Source organism: Populus nigra, chromosome 3 (assembly GCF_951802175.1).
Source record: "Populus nigra chromosome 3, ddPopNigr1.1, whole genome shotgun sequence".
NCBI classification, from domain to species: Eukaryota; Viridiplantae; Streptophyta; class Magnoliopsida; order Malpighiales; family Salicaceae; genus Populus; species Populus nigra.
In genome coordinates this window covers 9,525,121-9,542,382 of record NC_084854.1, presented here as the reverse complement: position 1 = coordinate 9,542,382, position 17,262 = coordinate 9,525,121, and positions in this window count along the sequence as shown.

The following is a 17,262-nucleotide window of genomic DNA, read 5'->3' as shown; positions in this document are numbered from 1 at the left end:
TCGCTGTGCATAACTTATCAGAGACATGTTATCCTTTTTTTAAGTGTAGTGGTGGTTCAATAATCATCAATTTTTCTATATCTAGATGGAATCCTATCAGGGGCTCTACCTTAGTAGGTACAAACACGACATTTTCCTGCACATCAAGCTATAGCCTTTTATCACAAGCATGTTAGATGGAAGCAAATAATTTCAAGTAGAATTTGACTGAGTTGCTGAGCAACTTGATGATTTAGATGTCGTTGCAGGTCTTACAATGGCATGCAAATTTACACTACTAAAAACAAAATTTACACTACTAAAAACAGAGATTATTAGCATCTAAATTTAGTAACAGATAATTCCGTTACTAAATTCAGTACTAAAGGCACTATAAACTTTACAACGGATTATCTGTTACTAATTAAAAAAAATAATTATTTAAATCTTAATTTAAAACTAAAATTATATAGGTCGTTGATTACTTTTGATATGATAAAATCTCAACCATTTAATTTCATTGCTTTTGCTAATTCTATACCTAGATTACTCCCCCCATAGAAATGTAAACAGAGAATAAAGAAACCAACATATGAAATTAATTAACTTTCTATGGATGTCCTTTGTCCCTAATAACATTCATAACTGTAGAAAAATCACCCTCTCTTCATTGATTTAATTTTTCTTTGTCCCAAACTTTTCATCTTCTTTTCATTCATCTTCAACATCCCTAATTTTTTTTTTCATCTTCTTCTCTTCATCTTAACAGATTCAATCTTTTTCTGTAAACCACCAAAAACACAGACCTATGGCAACATCCCACCAAACCTATCATTATCACCATCGAACATCTTGATTTACTCCTTTTCTTTGTAAACGGGTTGGGTTTTGTACTTTTTTTCTTTAATAATTCAGGTAATTAATTTAGAATTTATGTTTTTCATCAATTGAGTTGGGTGAAACGTTTGTGGTTATTTATAATGGATATACTTGGTAAAATAATTAATTTATGATAGATTAATATATATTAGGTAATTAAAAGAAATAATTAAAAACTTGAGTCACCGTTAATTATTATTTTGAATCTTACCCCATAATGGTGAGAGGATTAAGCTTTGTTGTCAAACTTAAATTCAAATCAATTTCATAGAAATTTTTACCTTCAATAAACATGTTAGTTTAGGTGAAATAATAGCATGCATGATAAATATTTTTATCATTAAATCAAATATCATTGCAATTTACTTTAGATATAATATTTTAGGGTGATTTTTATCTTTCTTTTAGCATAATCTATCTTTTATTAAAAACTCTCTAAAGACAGTTGAGTTTTCTAATAACTATAAACTAACTAGATGATAACTTCTTCTTTTTTTTTATCTCTTTCATAATAATTAGATAATCAAGATATCCCCATGAAATTAATGTATAACTAAGTACAAACTGTCAAAGAACCATCTCACCTAAAAGTTTAAGCTGTTAGGTGAGGTCCCAAGATATGATTTATATTATTCTCTAACACATCCCCTCAAGTGAAAGCCCTTTGGGCTTGAAACTTGCACATGCTCACATTACCTTGTGCTTATTTTTTATCAATTAAATGGGGATGGTAAGATTCGAACTTATGACCGCTTTGTCATCAAGGCTCTGATACCATGTCAAAGAACCATCTCACCTAAAAGTTTAAGCTGTTAGGTGAGGTCCCAAGATATGATTTATATTATTCTCTAACACAAACCAGATGAAATTAGGACACTCTTACACCGTCACACCCATAATACCATCGTTTGTAAAAGATCTCAAGGGCTATATATGCATGCAATGCACAAGAACCAAGTAAAATATTAAAAAAAAAGCATTGAATATGAGAAAATGAATAAAATGAGATAAAACTGGTAAAAGAAAATATGATTTGAAACAAACAACAAAATTATTAAAAGAAAGTTTTCTTACTTTTTTCGAATTCATTTCCAAAATCAATCCTCCTTAATTTGTTTTTAAGGTGACTTCTAAATCCATTCTTGTTCAAATTAAAAATCATTTGAGAAGAAATCCACACGTATTAAGTGGAATAAACTACATTGATTTAAAAGTATTTGACATCTCTAAACGCAACGAATAAATTAAGGAATAATACACATTGATTTAAAAGATCCACATGCATGAAATGGGATAAACCGCATTACTTTAAGAATATTTTAAGACCTCATATGCTATGAATGGAGGAATAATCGTCATCAAATTAAAAACTATTTGAAAAGAAATTAAAAACATTTGAAACTTCAAATTCAGCTAGTGAAATAAACCAAATGGAGGAATAATATGCATTGAATTAAAAATATTCTGAAAATAAATCCACACACATCAAGTGGAATATACCACATAGGTTTTTAAAAATTAAAAACTCCTAACACATTGATTGTAGGAATAATCCATATTAGATTAAAAATCATTTAAAATAAAATCTACACTCATCTAGTGGAATAAATTGCAATGATTTTCTAATATATATATATATATATATATATTTATTCATTGTATTAAAAAAGATTAATCAATTTTTTAGGTTCATATATATATATATATATATATTAAAATCTACACTTCAAAAATTAAACAAAACAATGGTATTCTTGTCATTATAGCATGTTATTCTATCTTGTCCAATATTTACCAAACACAAAATATAATAAATTATCTAGTACATTTAATACACTCTGAACACAAACCAAGATAGTTATTTGCCTAGTCTAGTCTAGCTCTTATTAATACTGGGGGGCATACCAAACACATCTTAAAACTTCCACACGTTATCAATTTCCTGGCAAAATGAGGCATGCACATTCCTTTGACTTGTTCAAACCGTTAAATAAAAACAATAACCACTTTTGTTAAAAATATATTTTTAATATAATATGAAAAATATAAAATAAATTTCAATTGTAAAAATAAATTATAAAATTATAAGGAATTTTTTTTTATGATTCCTAGGAGAAAATTTTGTTTTAAGCTGGACATTTACTCTTAAAAAATAAGATACCATATATGCCTAATTATTTCTACACCAACCAAACAGGGCCCTTATTGTTCTTGTTCCAACAACCACACCTCAGAGAGAAAAAATCAAACATCTAGAAAAGTCAAGAGTTTCCAGTTTTCCTCATCTTTTATTGCAGTGTAATCTGCTTTATTTTAACTGCCCCAACTCTAGGCTCTTTTGTTGATAGCCATATAATTATTATCTTTTAATGATAATAATTAAAAAAAAAAGATGAAGAAGAAGCATGCAGGTCTTCTTCTTTCTTAAAGTGTGTTTGGCAGTGTGGTTGCGGGTGCTTTTCAAATAACTTTTCGTGCCAAAGTGCATGCCAAAGATGTTTTTTTATTTTTTAAAAATCATTTTTGATATCAGCACATCAAAACGATCCAAAACGTACAAATCATATTAAATTTTAACAAAAAAAAAAAATTTCAAATTTTTTGGGAACGCGGCCGCAGCCGCGTTCCCAAACGGTGCCTTAATAGTAATAGTTTTGGTGTGAGGGAAAAAAAACTAGTGATGCATAAGAATTAATTATTACTTCAATGAACATTTCTTTTCCGTGCAAATGGCAACTTGGTACACTTGATTAGGCAGCTGCCAGCAAAAATTTGCACAAATTAGCATGAAATTTTTTAAAAATAGGTGATTTAACACATCAGTAAATCTTTCTTTCTTTGCCTTTGGTAACAAGATTGGCCTCCTCTATCCGGCTCGGGAGAAGAGAGAGGGAGAGAGGAACAACACATGATGCTCTTTCTCTTCAGTAGAGCAGAGCAGAGCAGGTAGAGAAAGCCACTTGTTTGATATAATAAGATCTAAAAAACATGGGTTTAACGACTCAAGACTCACCATTCCACACCAACCATTACTATTCTATTATCACGAAGTAAAAAAATACCCTTAAAAATCAAATTCATAAGCATCACCAAATCCCACATCATAAGATACATGATCAAATACCATGTCTGCAATAAAAAGCCCATCCCAAATCTATTCTTCTTTGGTGACTACTGCACTTGCACTGGGTGGGTGGGTGCCCATGAACATGTGGATTTACCATTGCCAGCTAAATCCAAAAGCTTGATAACAAGATGTAGACGGTTTTCTGTAAGTGGGATTTAGGGGCAAAATTAAAGTTAATTGGAGATGAAAAGAGAAAAAGAAAGAGATCCAAAATAATGAAAAGATATTGTCTATCAGATTAGGACACAAATATGCAAAGATTGCAAAAATCTAATTTTGTTACACTCGATCCGAGTTTATCAAATTTGACCGATTTTCACCGAGTTTGACCGAGTTTACTAATTTTCGAGTTTTTATCCAATTTCACACGTTATATCTATGTTGACTCGTAAAATCATACGATTTTACAAGTTAACTCGCGAGTTTGACAGCCATAACAACAACTATTCCCGTACTAATTTTTGGAGCCAAAAAAATGTTTCACATCATAGTATATTTAAATTTAATTGAGAGATTAAATGGAGCTTTATAATTAGATTTTTCAAATATATATCAATTCAAATTTGAATCCTAAAATAAAGTTAAAATGATATTATAAAAAATTAATAAAGGATTCAAATTGCATTAGAAGATCTATCGAATTTATTATTATTTTTAAAAAATTGTTACTCTAAACTTGTTTAGGATTGTGATTGTGGTTCAAAATGCATTTAGCTTAGAAATGCATTAAAATAATTTTTTTTATTTTTTTAAAAATATTTTTTGAAATCAGCACATCAAAACGATTAAAAAACATGAAAAAAATTAATTTTTTTTAAAAAATAAAATTTTAAAAACACGGGTTAAACCACATTTCTAAAATGTCCCTAATGAAAAGTTTATGCGTGTAAATGTTATATGTTTTAAAAATAAATACTACGAGGTCACATTAAGGAAGTGGGAAATTCCTATCCAAGTTTTCCTAGAGTAGTGGAACAGTCAAAGACAATCTACTCGGTTAGTGAAGACAAATAATTAATCGCACTTGTTGTCTGTATACATGATCTGGTCTGTATGTTTGACTGATATTCTCTTGGAATGAGATTAGTCATGTGCCAAACTTATGATTTTTTTTTCTTGAACACCACCAAACTTATTAAATTAAATTAAAAAAATAAATAAATCTCCAAGATTTAGAATATTATTTCTTATAAAAATGTAATTATAAAATTGTTTTTAGAAAAAATAAATCCTTTGAACTAGGTATTAGAGGCAATGTGGTTTTTTCACCATGATACAATTGTCTTTGACAAATTATATAGGGTTAGATTGATTATTTCATCTTTTTTTATAGTATAATTACTAATTTAACCATAAAATAAAATAATATAATGCTTACTACTATGGGACATTTTTTTCTTTTTAATTTTTTTAGAATAGTGTAATTACTTTGATGTTTTTAAAGATAAAAACAACATAACTCTCACCAAAGAGCTTTTTATAATTTTACATTGATTTTATTGTAAATTTTAAAGGCACTGAAGGAAATTGGTTTAATTTATATTAATTAAATATAATTAAAAAAAATTGACAACCTCGACACAATGGGGTAACGCGTGCCCTTAATGTATATCAAGATTGACACCGACAATTTAATTTATTCTCTTTTTTTCTATCTCCCTACCCTGAATTATGTGCTAGCCCCTTTAAAAATTCAGATTAGCCCATGCAATTTCTTTCCCCTTCATATTTTGTCCTTATCTTTTTTATTACTATATTTTTTTTAATAACTCATGAAATTACAAATGTTTTTTAATTTCATCCCTTTTAATTTTTAATTTTTCAATGATGGTCCTTATTCTTTTTATTATTATCTCATTATTTTTAGTAAGTTATAAAATTACAATTTTTTTTTCAAATTTCTCCCCCTTTTTTATTTTTTTTCCACTCAAATTTAGTCCTCATTCTTTTAATTTCTATTTATTTTGTTTGTGAATCATTTTTTAGGTTTTTGTTTTTATAATTTCAACCTCCATGGGTTTTTTTTCAAATTTGATCCCCATTATTTTTATTGCAATTTTTTTATTTGACAAGTTTTTTAAATTGATATTTTTCATAATTTTATCCTTCAAAATTAAATTTGTTGAAAATTAAGCTTTTTAATTGAACTCGGTTCAAGGATTTTACGGATTGTGAGTTTTAAAGATTAGACTCGATTTGGGAGGTTTGTTCAGGTTGACTTGTTAATTCTTTCTTTTTTAAAAGGTAATGTTTTTTTTACCTTGTTTTTAAGAGTTTTGCTTTATTATTTTTTATGATTTGCCTTCTATAGAATTAATATCGGATTCATTACCTTGTTTTTAAGAGTCCATTTTAAAAATTCATATTAATTTTCCTCTCTTTTTTCCCACATAATAAGAATTAGTTAAATAATTTATAAGGCGTTCAAAGAGAATCTATTTTTAGTTGAACTAACCATGAAAACATTTGCACTTTTTAATTGGAAATAAAATTCAAATTTAATTATATTATTTTTTAAAGGTTCTACTTGATTAAATCTTAATTTTAATCGAGGCCGACAAAATGATTACATTGATACATAATTGGAATGTCAAAGAGGATACTATTCAATCAAAAACTCAAGAAGAGAGAATGGACTCACCCTAAAAATCTTATCTCAATCGATTTGAAAGTTGAAAATTATGCTTATTAATATAAAACTGAACAATAAAAAAGTTTATGTAAAAAATCAAATATGACCTTACTTGAAACATATTAGATCCTTTTGTTTTTTTATTGATATCCTTTTTCCTTTGACAAGTTTTCTAAATTGATTTTTTTTTACGATTTCAATCTTAAAAATTAAATTAGTTAGGAATTAAACTTCTTGATTGAACCCAGTTCAAGGATTTCATGGTCTGCGGATTAACCCAGGTTGGCTCATATTTTTTTCATTTTTTTTTATTTTCATCCTTCAACATTAAGTTGTTTGACAATTGAGCTTCATGATATTATTCAATTTTCTTTAGAGCTCGATCACCCTGGTATCACAACTTGGTCAAAGATTTTGCATGTTGACCCAAGTGGGCCTAAATCAAGTTTTTTTTACCTTTTTTAAATCATATTCTTTTTTTATTAATTTTTATCCTTCAACATTTTATTTGTTAGAGATTGAGCTTCATTTGTTTTTTGTGGAGTTATCATATTCTCATTTGATTTATTAGGAATTAATCTTTGAACTTTTTTACTTGTGTTTCTTTATATGAGATTATCTCAATTTTATATTCATGGTCGCAAAGTTTGCAAGTTAACCAAGTTTAATTGAGTTTTTTGTTATTGTTTTTTTTTTTAATTTTACCCTTCATCATTGAGTTGTTTCATAATCTGGATTAGCTCATATCAGTTTCCTTTTACCTTTTTTTCATTATCATTTTTGTGTATTTTTTTATTTTTTAATCAAATTATTTAAATTACCAACTAAACCAATAAATCGTCTTTGATTTTTTTTGGTTGGCATTATTTTTTTTATGTTGAAAAAGAAAATTCTGAGTTACGGCTGAGTGTGGCTCACAAATCTAGTAAACAAAAAGCTAAAGAGGGAAGGGGTTTTACTATTCCCCTCCTCACAAAACACTATTCTTTAGAATAGTGTTTCTCTTATTTTTTTTAAAAAAAAAATTATCTTTCAACATTAAGTTTATTAAGGATTAGGTTTCATAATTGTTTTCAAATTACGTTTAATAAGGTTATCCTAGTCCTATTACAGGGACCATGAGTTTAACGAGTTGACTTGGTTTACTCTAGTTTTATCTCCTTTTTGCTAATTGATTTTTTTTCTCAAACTCATCCTTCAACAATGAGTTGATTGAGAATTAGGCTTCATTATTTATTCTGGTTTGATTTTTATGAGGTTATCTTCATCTCATGACTTGGGTCTCAAAGTTTAGTAGGTTATCCTAGGTGTTGCTACCCAATTTTTGACCCATGTTTTAATAATTAGGTTGACTCAAGTTGTTTTTGTGTGTTCTTTTTTTAATTGATTTTTCAATTTTAATTACATCCTTTAATATTAGGTTTATTGGGGATTAAGATTCATAATTTTGTTCAATTTATCTTTTATGAGATTATCTTAATTTCATTATCTAAATCGCGTGTTTGACGAGTTAACTTGGTTGACTCGAGTTTTTTTTCCTTTTCCTAATTAACTTTTTTTTTTCAGTTTCATCCTTCAACATTGAGTTAATTGAGAATTAGTAATGTGAATTAGCCCATGAACACTAATGACCTATTAGACATTCCAAATGGACCATTTATTGGGTCCAAAGTGAAGGCATTGAATGAAGTAGTTGTGCAAGTTTCAGCAAAGACTAAACTTGGGGATCCTTTGGAGCATCTAGAGGAGCTTTATTACATTTAATTCATGTGCAAGAGGGATCCAATTAACCCTTATTTAGACTATGAAATTTCAACAACAAGGCTGCTAATTTTATATCAATTTTGGCTAGCCTTGTTCTGTGATGTTTTCATGTGTTTCGTAGATTTCTAACTAGTTTTTGATTTTCTATTATGTGTGGGAATATTAAATATTTCCTTTAAATTTTAGGATTTATTATATTTTCCTTGTCAAGTGAAGAGAAAACACAGCAAAGAAAACAAAGAAATCCAAGCTGATTTAGAAAACACATGTGGCGGTAAAAAGGAGCAGTAAAGGCAGCATCCTTTTCCTTCCAATAGAAGGATAAATACAAGATTGATATCAGAATTCTATTCTAACTTAGAAACTAAAGGGGCGACAACTTCTCATCTAGCTCCTAGGATTATTGGGCAACATTATACGCTATAAATAAGTCTTTTATTAGACTTGTAATGTTTTATTTTCTTCTTCTCTTCTCACGACGAAACAAGATTTAAACTTATGGACTTTATTTTTTTTATTAGCTATAAATCAATGCTTGTTTAGGCTTAATTAATACTTTTTTTTTGCTAGGATCCAAGACTTGTTAGGATTAGGATTTGAGCTTACTAGTAAAAGTTTTAGGTCAGTTTTTGTAAATAGATCAATTCAGCCCATAAAGGTGGATCAATTAGGATTAATTTCTCAAACCTATTTAAACACACATAAAGCCTAAATTCCAAAACCTTTGATGAATAACACTTATGAACTTTTTAGTTTAAAGTGTGAGAGAGATTCTTATATTTTGTTTTGTTCTTAAACGAACTCAATCTGTCTTATCAAAGATTAACTAGCTTTGTGGCATCATTCGATTTCATTTCAACAGTGCTGGTGCATTGAGATATGTTTTTATTGTGTCACACTCCTATTAGACCTCTTTCCGCTTTCTTAGATGAGATCTCAATCTTGATTGTGAGTTGCATGACTATGTGATCATGAGGTTCGCATCAGTTGGTATCAGAGCTAAGCTCTAAAAATAAGTTATATCTTTTTAAAATTTTTATTTTCCTAGTGTTTGTTAAATATTTTTAGTGTTTGCGTCAATAGTTAAAATGATTAATAGTGAATTACTAAATTTCTTTCAACAACAGTAAGTGAATTATGATTTCCAAAAATACATGTCGTAACTTATACCCTAATGGTGTCGGGGGCGCATTTGAAATTAATAAATTAAAATTTTCCAAAACTTCCAAACATTATTTAAAACAGATATTTTAATTTTGTTGAGATTTTCATTTACAATTTAGAGCATTGGACTCTAGTCAATTTAGCAAGCAAGATTTAAGATTTAATTGACCCCAAAACAATTCCAATTAACTTGTTCAACTTGTAATTTAAGTTATGAATTTAACTGAGCTTGATAACATCATCGGGACTTGACCTGTGAAAGATGCATCTTCCCTGCCGCTACCGTATGGAAGAAAATAACCGTTTCCTCTCTGCATGTTTGACTCTATGAATCGTATGGACGAAAATGGTTGAATCGTATGGACGAAAATATATTTTCTTAAATAATACAATTTAATAAAAGTCAAGCTTTTTCAAATATCACAGTCGGAAAGTGTGACTTTTTCAAAATACATACAGTAGAGGAAAAAGAAAAGGAAAAAAAAAAGTATATATTGTACAAATAAATCTCAAATTAAACATAATTTAGTTAGAAGATATTTCTTATTGTTTAATAAAAATGAACAATAAAAATGATTAAGTGAAAAATAATATTGATGCGTCGCTATTTTCAATTATGTCATCATGATATATTCACATATGGTTTTTAAAATGGTTTTTAAATTAATATTTTTTTAAAAAAAGAAAAAGGAAACAAGAAAGAAAGAAAGTATATATTATACCAATAAATCTCAAAATAAACACGTATGGTCAATTTAATTTGCCTTTCTTGGTATTAACTATAAATTAAAAGAGGAGGAGGTTTTATTACATTCCTTTTTAAAAAGTACTATTTATTAAAATAATATTTTTTTTTGTTTTTTTAATTAATATTTTTTATTTAATTTTATTTTTTAACATTATATATTTTTTATTTAGTTACCACACTTTTATGAGACGGATTTTAGATTTGACGGGTTAACTTAGTTTGGTGGGTTAACTCAGTTGATTCAGATTTTTTTCTTTTTCTTAATTAGTTCTTTTCTTCCAGTTTTATCTTTTAATATTGATTTCAGTTTTTTTTTGTGTCTTTTATTTAATTAATTTTTTTTTAATTTTATCATTCAACATTGAATCGGTTGGAAATTCAGTTTCATAATCTATTTTGATTTATTTTTTATGAGAATATCTTGGTCTTAAGATCAAGGTCACAAGTTTTAACATTTTAACCTCGGTTAAATTAGGTCTTTTTTTTATTTTCTTTTTTAAGAGGTTATATTGGTCTCTTTACCTGCGTCACAAATCCTTCAATATTGGACTCTTTTTTATTCAAGCCAATAGTTGACCACATTAACAGCCATAACAATAAATACTTGAAAAATATAAAAAAAATATAATGTATTAATATAAATCACCAACAAATATCTTAATTATACGATGTTAATTTTATTACACAATGATATTTCACTTTTAAATCATTTCAACACCTTTTTAATAAGAATCCTCCTTTTTATTTTCATCATTATTATATCTATCATCTTTTTTTTATTGAATTCCAGGTCAATCTCACCATTTTTATCCATTTATCTATATCTATTTGTACTATATATTACATTTAACTCGTTGATGCAATTATATTATTCGTTAGTTTTATCTATATTTATGCAGTATTTTGCTCATGTTTTATATATAAAATGATTTAATATTTTTTATTTTATGTTTTGAATGTACTTTTGGATGTAATATTTGAAAAGGAGTAATTTGAAGATAAAATTCAAACTATGCACCAACCCGTGTCGAATATTGATAGATTTGACATTCGATCAATATTTTACTCGAAACTTGAGCTATAAAGGTCGAAACGAAGTGATTCTAGTAGCATTAAAAAGATAACATCCATATATTTCTATACATATATGGCAAGGAAAAGAAAAGGAAAGAGCATGAAAATCTTTGCCTTCAAAGACAAGTCTCGTATTTTGCCAATTTTTTACATTCGACCATTCTGATTTGAATATCTTGAGTTAGTGAAGTTCATTTGATGCAAACTCAATTTTTTTGAATTCCTGACTTAAAGACCTATCAACTTGCCAAATGATAATAAAAAAGAGCACATATGAGAGAGAAATAATTTTTCTAAGATAACCCATAAATTCTATTAGATGAATTTTATGAAAAAAACAAGTCCAACTTACTTCCTACACATCTAAACCGACATAAAAATTATTTTTTCATATGGAAAAGATCTTTATTTGGGCAAATTAACTTTAGTAAGTTCAAAATCAAAGTTTGAAGATTTTATGCAAGCCTATTTTTCATTCTTTATAGGAAAGTAGTTATTTTAATACCTAAATATATATTGTTTACTTTGGAAATGACTCCTAATTTTTTTAGGATACAAACGGATTAGTACGAGTGTGGGGAAGAGGGATTTTTATTAGATAAAAAGAAAGAAAAAAAGAAAAAAAGGATGGCAACTAAAGAGAAGAAAGAAACTCTCACCTTTTTTCTACACCTAAAATTATATTTTCATCCTTTCTCTTCCTTGGCTTTTTGATAGTCATGCAATGTTAAGTTATTTTTTTTGTTGAAAGGATACAGAAGTCTTCATATTTCAAAAAAAAAATATTTTTATTTTAAATTAATTGTTTTGATGGTTTTAGATTATTTTAATATGTTAATATCAAAAATAAATTTTAAAAAATAAAAATACTTTTAAAAAAATTGTTACCACAGTACCAAATAGAATCTCTAACCTCAGTGTTTCTTAACTTATTTTTTATTTTAAAAATATTAAATTAATATTTTGAGAGATGAATGTAGCTCTACTATACTACAAACCTTTAATGGCTTTTCTTTTTTCTTCAACAATACCGCAAGAAGCTTGAAATCAAATGTGGTTCATGCATCGATGTTTTCTTGCATGTTACATTTTCACTATTTCACTCTTGAAGTGTTTTGCTTTTTATATCTTATTTTCTTATATTTAATTTTGTGAATTATTTAATAAATAGTGAAGCACCATCATAAATCCCAATTCTTTTAATATTTATAATTCGGCTTACTCTTAACTACGAGTGTTTGGATGGATTTTCTTGGTTATGCCTTGGAAAATACAGTTTGGATAAAAAATATGGATATAATATCTAACCCTCCCTCTAATATATATATTATCCTTTTCTCACTGTTTTTTTTTGTTTTAAACTCCTTTTGTTTTCTCAATTTCTTTTTTCTCGCTTCCTTTTGTTTAGATATTTTTTCTTTTTAATTTTCTTTTTACTCGAAAATATTAAAAATCATGGAAACCATGCCATAAACTTAATTTTTATTTTATAATCATATCGACGTTATATATTTTCTAAAAACAAATACATGTTAAAATATTTTGCACCACAAAATTAAACGTCGACAGAGCCAATAATGGTTTTTGTTTTTAACACAGGTACATGCGGTGCCCATTTGGACTTGACAAGTGAAAGATGCATCTGACCTGCCGCTACCGTATGGAAGAAAACAACCTTTTCCTCTCTGCATGTTTGACTCTATCAATCGTATGGACGAAAATGGTTGAATCGTATGGACGAAAATGGTTGAATCGTATGGACGAAAATGGTTGAATCGCAACGCAAAATCACAATTGTTATTTATCGATCTTGCTGCCAGAGAATTTTTTTTGAAAATATATTTTCTTAAATAATACAATTTAATAAAAGTCAAACTTTTCACTGCTTTTTCAAATATCAGTATATCACAGTCCGAAAGTGTGACTTTTTCAAAATACATACAGTAGAGGAAAAAGAAAAGGGAAAAAAAAGAAAGTATATATTGTACAAATAAATCTCAAAATAAACATTATTTAGTTAGAAGATATTTCTTATTGTTTAATAAAAATGACTAAGTGAAAAATGATATTGTTGTGTCGCTATTTGCAATTATGTCATTATGATATATTCACATATGGTTTTTAAAATGATTTTTAAATTAATATTTTTTAAAAAAGAAAGTATATATTGTACCGATAAATCTCAAAATAAATTAAGCAATTGATGATGCATTTTTTCTTGTCAATTAAGCATCTACAATCACATTAGTTTTATCACTTGGTTTTCATTGATTAAACCCACCTGAATCTAATCATTTATTAATTATAATCATTGATAATTAGATTCTCTCAATCTATTGTTAACAGGAACAAAAACAAGGCAAGAAACAGAGCCTAGATTCAAGCAAAACACAAGCAAGAAACATAAAAGGATTGACATATAAACAGGGCAAAGAACAGAAATATATCTTACATAAACAAAAAGCCAATGAATTAAACAACCTATCTTACATCTATGAAGCGAAACGAAACCGGTGAAGAATATAAATCTAAGAGAGAAGAAAACTGAAGCGAAACAAAAAACTATCTTATATCAAACCAGTGCTTTCATAAACAAAAAACTAAAGAAAAATAAGTAACAACAACTTCATCTGACATTGATTTGCAGATCTTAACTGAAAAGAGCTAAACAAGAAAAGAAACAAACACCTTATAAAAACAAATTTATAATTTGTTGAGGGCCTCTTCTTGTTATTCTAACCAAAAGAGAGACGGAGACTTACTTGATATGGCTTGCGTGTGGCTTAAATTTATTTGCAACTGATATTGCTATGAACTTTGAAGATTGAAGAGATTAGGGTTTCTAATTGTGTGAATTGTGATTTTGTCTTCATATTGCAATGCAAACAGTTTGGTTAATTGATTGTAAGAAGCTAAAGCAAAAAACGACATCTTTATATATATATATATAAACAGCCTGACCTTAGCTGGGTTTACCCGGGTTGATCGGGTTTTGCCGGCCAAATACCTGGACATCTAAACCGACATAACAATTATTTTTTTATATGAAAAAATCTTTATTTGAGCAAATTAAATTTAGTAAGTTCAAAATCAAAATTTAAAGATTTTATACAAGAATTTCTTTCTTTATAGGAAAATAGTTATTTTAATACTTAAATATATACTGTTTACTTTAAAAATGACTCCTAATTTTTTTAGGATACAAATGGACTAGAATGATTGTGGGGAAGAGGGTTTTTTTATTAGATAAAAAGAAAAGAGAAAAAGAAAAAAAGGATGGCCACTAAAAAGAAAAAAAAAAGTAGTTATTTTAATACTTAAATATCCTTTTCTTGGTTTTTGTTTTTAACACAGACACATGCGGTGCCCATCTTGATTCTATGAATCGTATGGACGCGATTCACAATCACAAGCTATTTATCGGTCTCGCTGTCAGAGGAATATTTTTTTAAAATAATACACAGTCGGAAACTTTTCACTGCCTTCTCAAATATCACAGTCGGAAAGTGTGACTTCTTCAAAATACATACAGTAGAGGAAAAAGAAAAGGGAAAAAAAGAAAGTATATATTGTACAAATAAATCTCAAAATAAACATTATTTAGTTAGAAGATATTTCTTATTGTTTAATAAAAATGACTAAGTGAAAAATGATATTGTTGTGTCGCTATTTGCAATTATGTCATTATGATATATTCACATATGGTTTTTAAAATGATTTTTAAATTAATATTTTTTTAAAAAGAAAGTATATATTGTACCGATAAATCTCAAAATAAACACGTATGGTCAATTTAATTTTCCCTGCTGGGTATTAACTATAAATTAAAAGAGGAGGGGTCTCACAAATCACTATTTATTGAAATAATTATTTACTTTGTTTTTTTTTTCTATACTTGTTTTTTGCTTTGTTTTTTTTAGTTAATATTTTTTAATTTTATTTTATTTTTTAATATTTAGTTATCATACTCTCATGAGACGAATCCTAGGTTTTATAGGTTAACCTGGTTTAACAGGTTAACTTAATTGACTCAGATTTTTTTTCTTTTTTTTAATTAGTTTTTTTCTTCTAGTTTCATCTTTTAATTTTGATCTTATGACACGAGAATAATACTTAACAGATTAACCCGAGTTAACTCAGGTTGTTTTTTGTATCTTTTATTTAATTTTTTTTTTAATTTTATCATTCAACATTATATCAGTTGGAAATTGAGTTTCATAATCTATTTTAATTTGTTTTTTATGAGAATACCTTAGTTTTAAGATCTATGTCATAAGTTTTGACATTTTAACCCTAGTTAAATCAAGTCTTTTTGTCATTTTCTTTTTAAGAGGTTATATTTATCTCATTAATTACCTGGATCACGAGTCCTTTAACACTGGACTTGTTTTTTATTGGGTTTCCCTGTCTCATGATCCAAGTTGCGGATTAACCTAATTGACTCATTTTGTTTTCTTTTTTTAATTGATTGTTTTCTCCATTTTCATCAATTAATATTGTGTTTAATTGAGAATTAGGCTTCATGATTTTATTTTTGTTTGTTTTTCATTAGGTTATCTTGGTCTCATAATTCAGTAATAGTGCTTAACAGGTAACTCGGGTTAACTTGACTTATTTTTCATATCATTTTTTTAATTAAGATTTTTTCAAATTTCATCATTCAACATTAGGTTTGATAAGGATAAATGAGAATCAAGCTTTATAATTTGTTTTGACTTTTTCTCTATGAGGTTATTTTAGTCTCAAGACCAAAGTCACAGATTTGACAAGTTAACCCAGGTTAAATCAAGTCATTTTTTTTCTATAAGGTTATCTTAGTCTGATGACCCAAGTCATGAGTTTGATGGATTGATTCAGGTTGTTTTTTATGTTCTTTTTTTATTTGATTTTTTTAATCTTATCCTTCAATATTAAGCTGGTTAGGGATTAAAATTTGAAATTTGTTTCGATTTGCTTTTCATGGGGTTATCTTGGTCTTATGACTAGGGTTGCAAGTTTGACATGTAAACGCAGGTTGTTTTTTTAGGTCTTTTTTTTTTCAATTTCATTCTTCAATATTGGGTTGATTGAGAATTAAGCTTAATAATTTATTTTTATTTGCTTTCTATAGGGTTATCATAGTCTCATAACCCGGGTCATGAAATTGACACATTAACCTGGGTTGTCCAAGGTCAATCCAATATGTTGTTATTTTAATATTAAGAAAAGATGTCATCTTAAAATTTTGTTTAATCAAAATTTGTTTTTACAGGTTGTATGAGTGTTTTTGGACCAGTAAAGTTAACAAAGTTATATAGGGTAAACCCTCACACGATTTAATATTTTTTCTGCTAGGAAAAAAACACTAGCAACATTCAAATATTTTTTTATGTTCAAGAAATATTTAACTTGACCCGTAGCGTATCGCAAGCCAATCATCTAATTGAGTACTATATGTCACATCAATTTTGATTAAAGAGATTACAATTATTTTTTTTTGAGTGAATTAGGCTAATATCGGTATGCATTTTTAAAATTGTTTATTTATCTTAATTGAAACATAATTTAGTTTGAAGATAATTCTTATTGTTTAATAAAAATGATTAAGTGAAAAATGATATTGTTGTGTCACAATTTGCAATTATATTATTATGATATATATATATTCATAGGTGTTTTTTAAAGTGATTTTTACATTAATATTTTTTTTATATTTAATAATGTGCTGATATTAGATATTAAAAGAGCTAAAAATATTATTTGCTATATTTTTAAATAAAAAATAAAGAGTCAATACCGCGTGAGAAACATTTAATTTTGACAATTACACAACATGGTCGTGACCAGTACGTCCAAATATGAGCTGGCTAAAATTTGCTAATGGCTCCACAAATATTAAGCATTTATAAGCAGAGT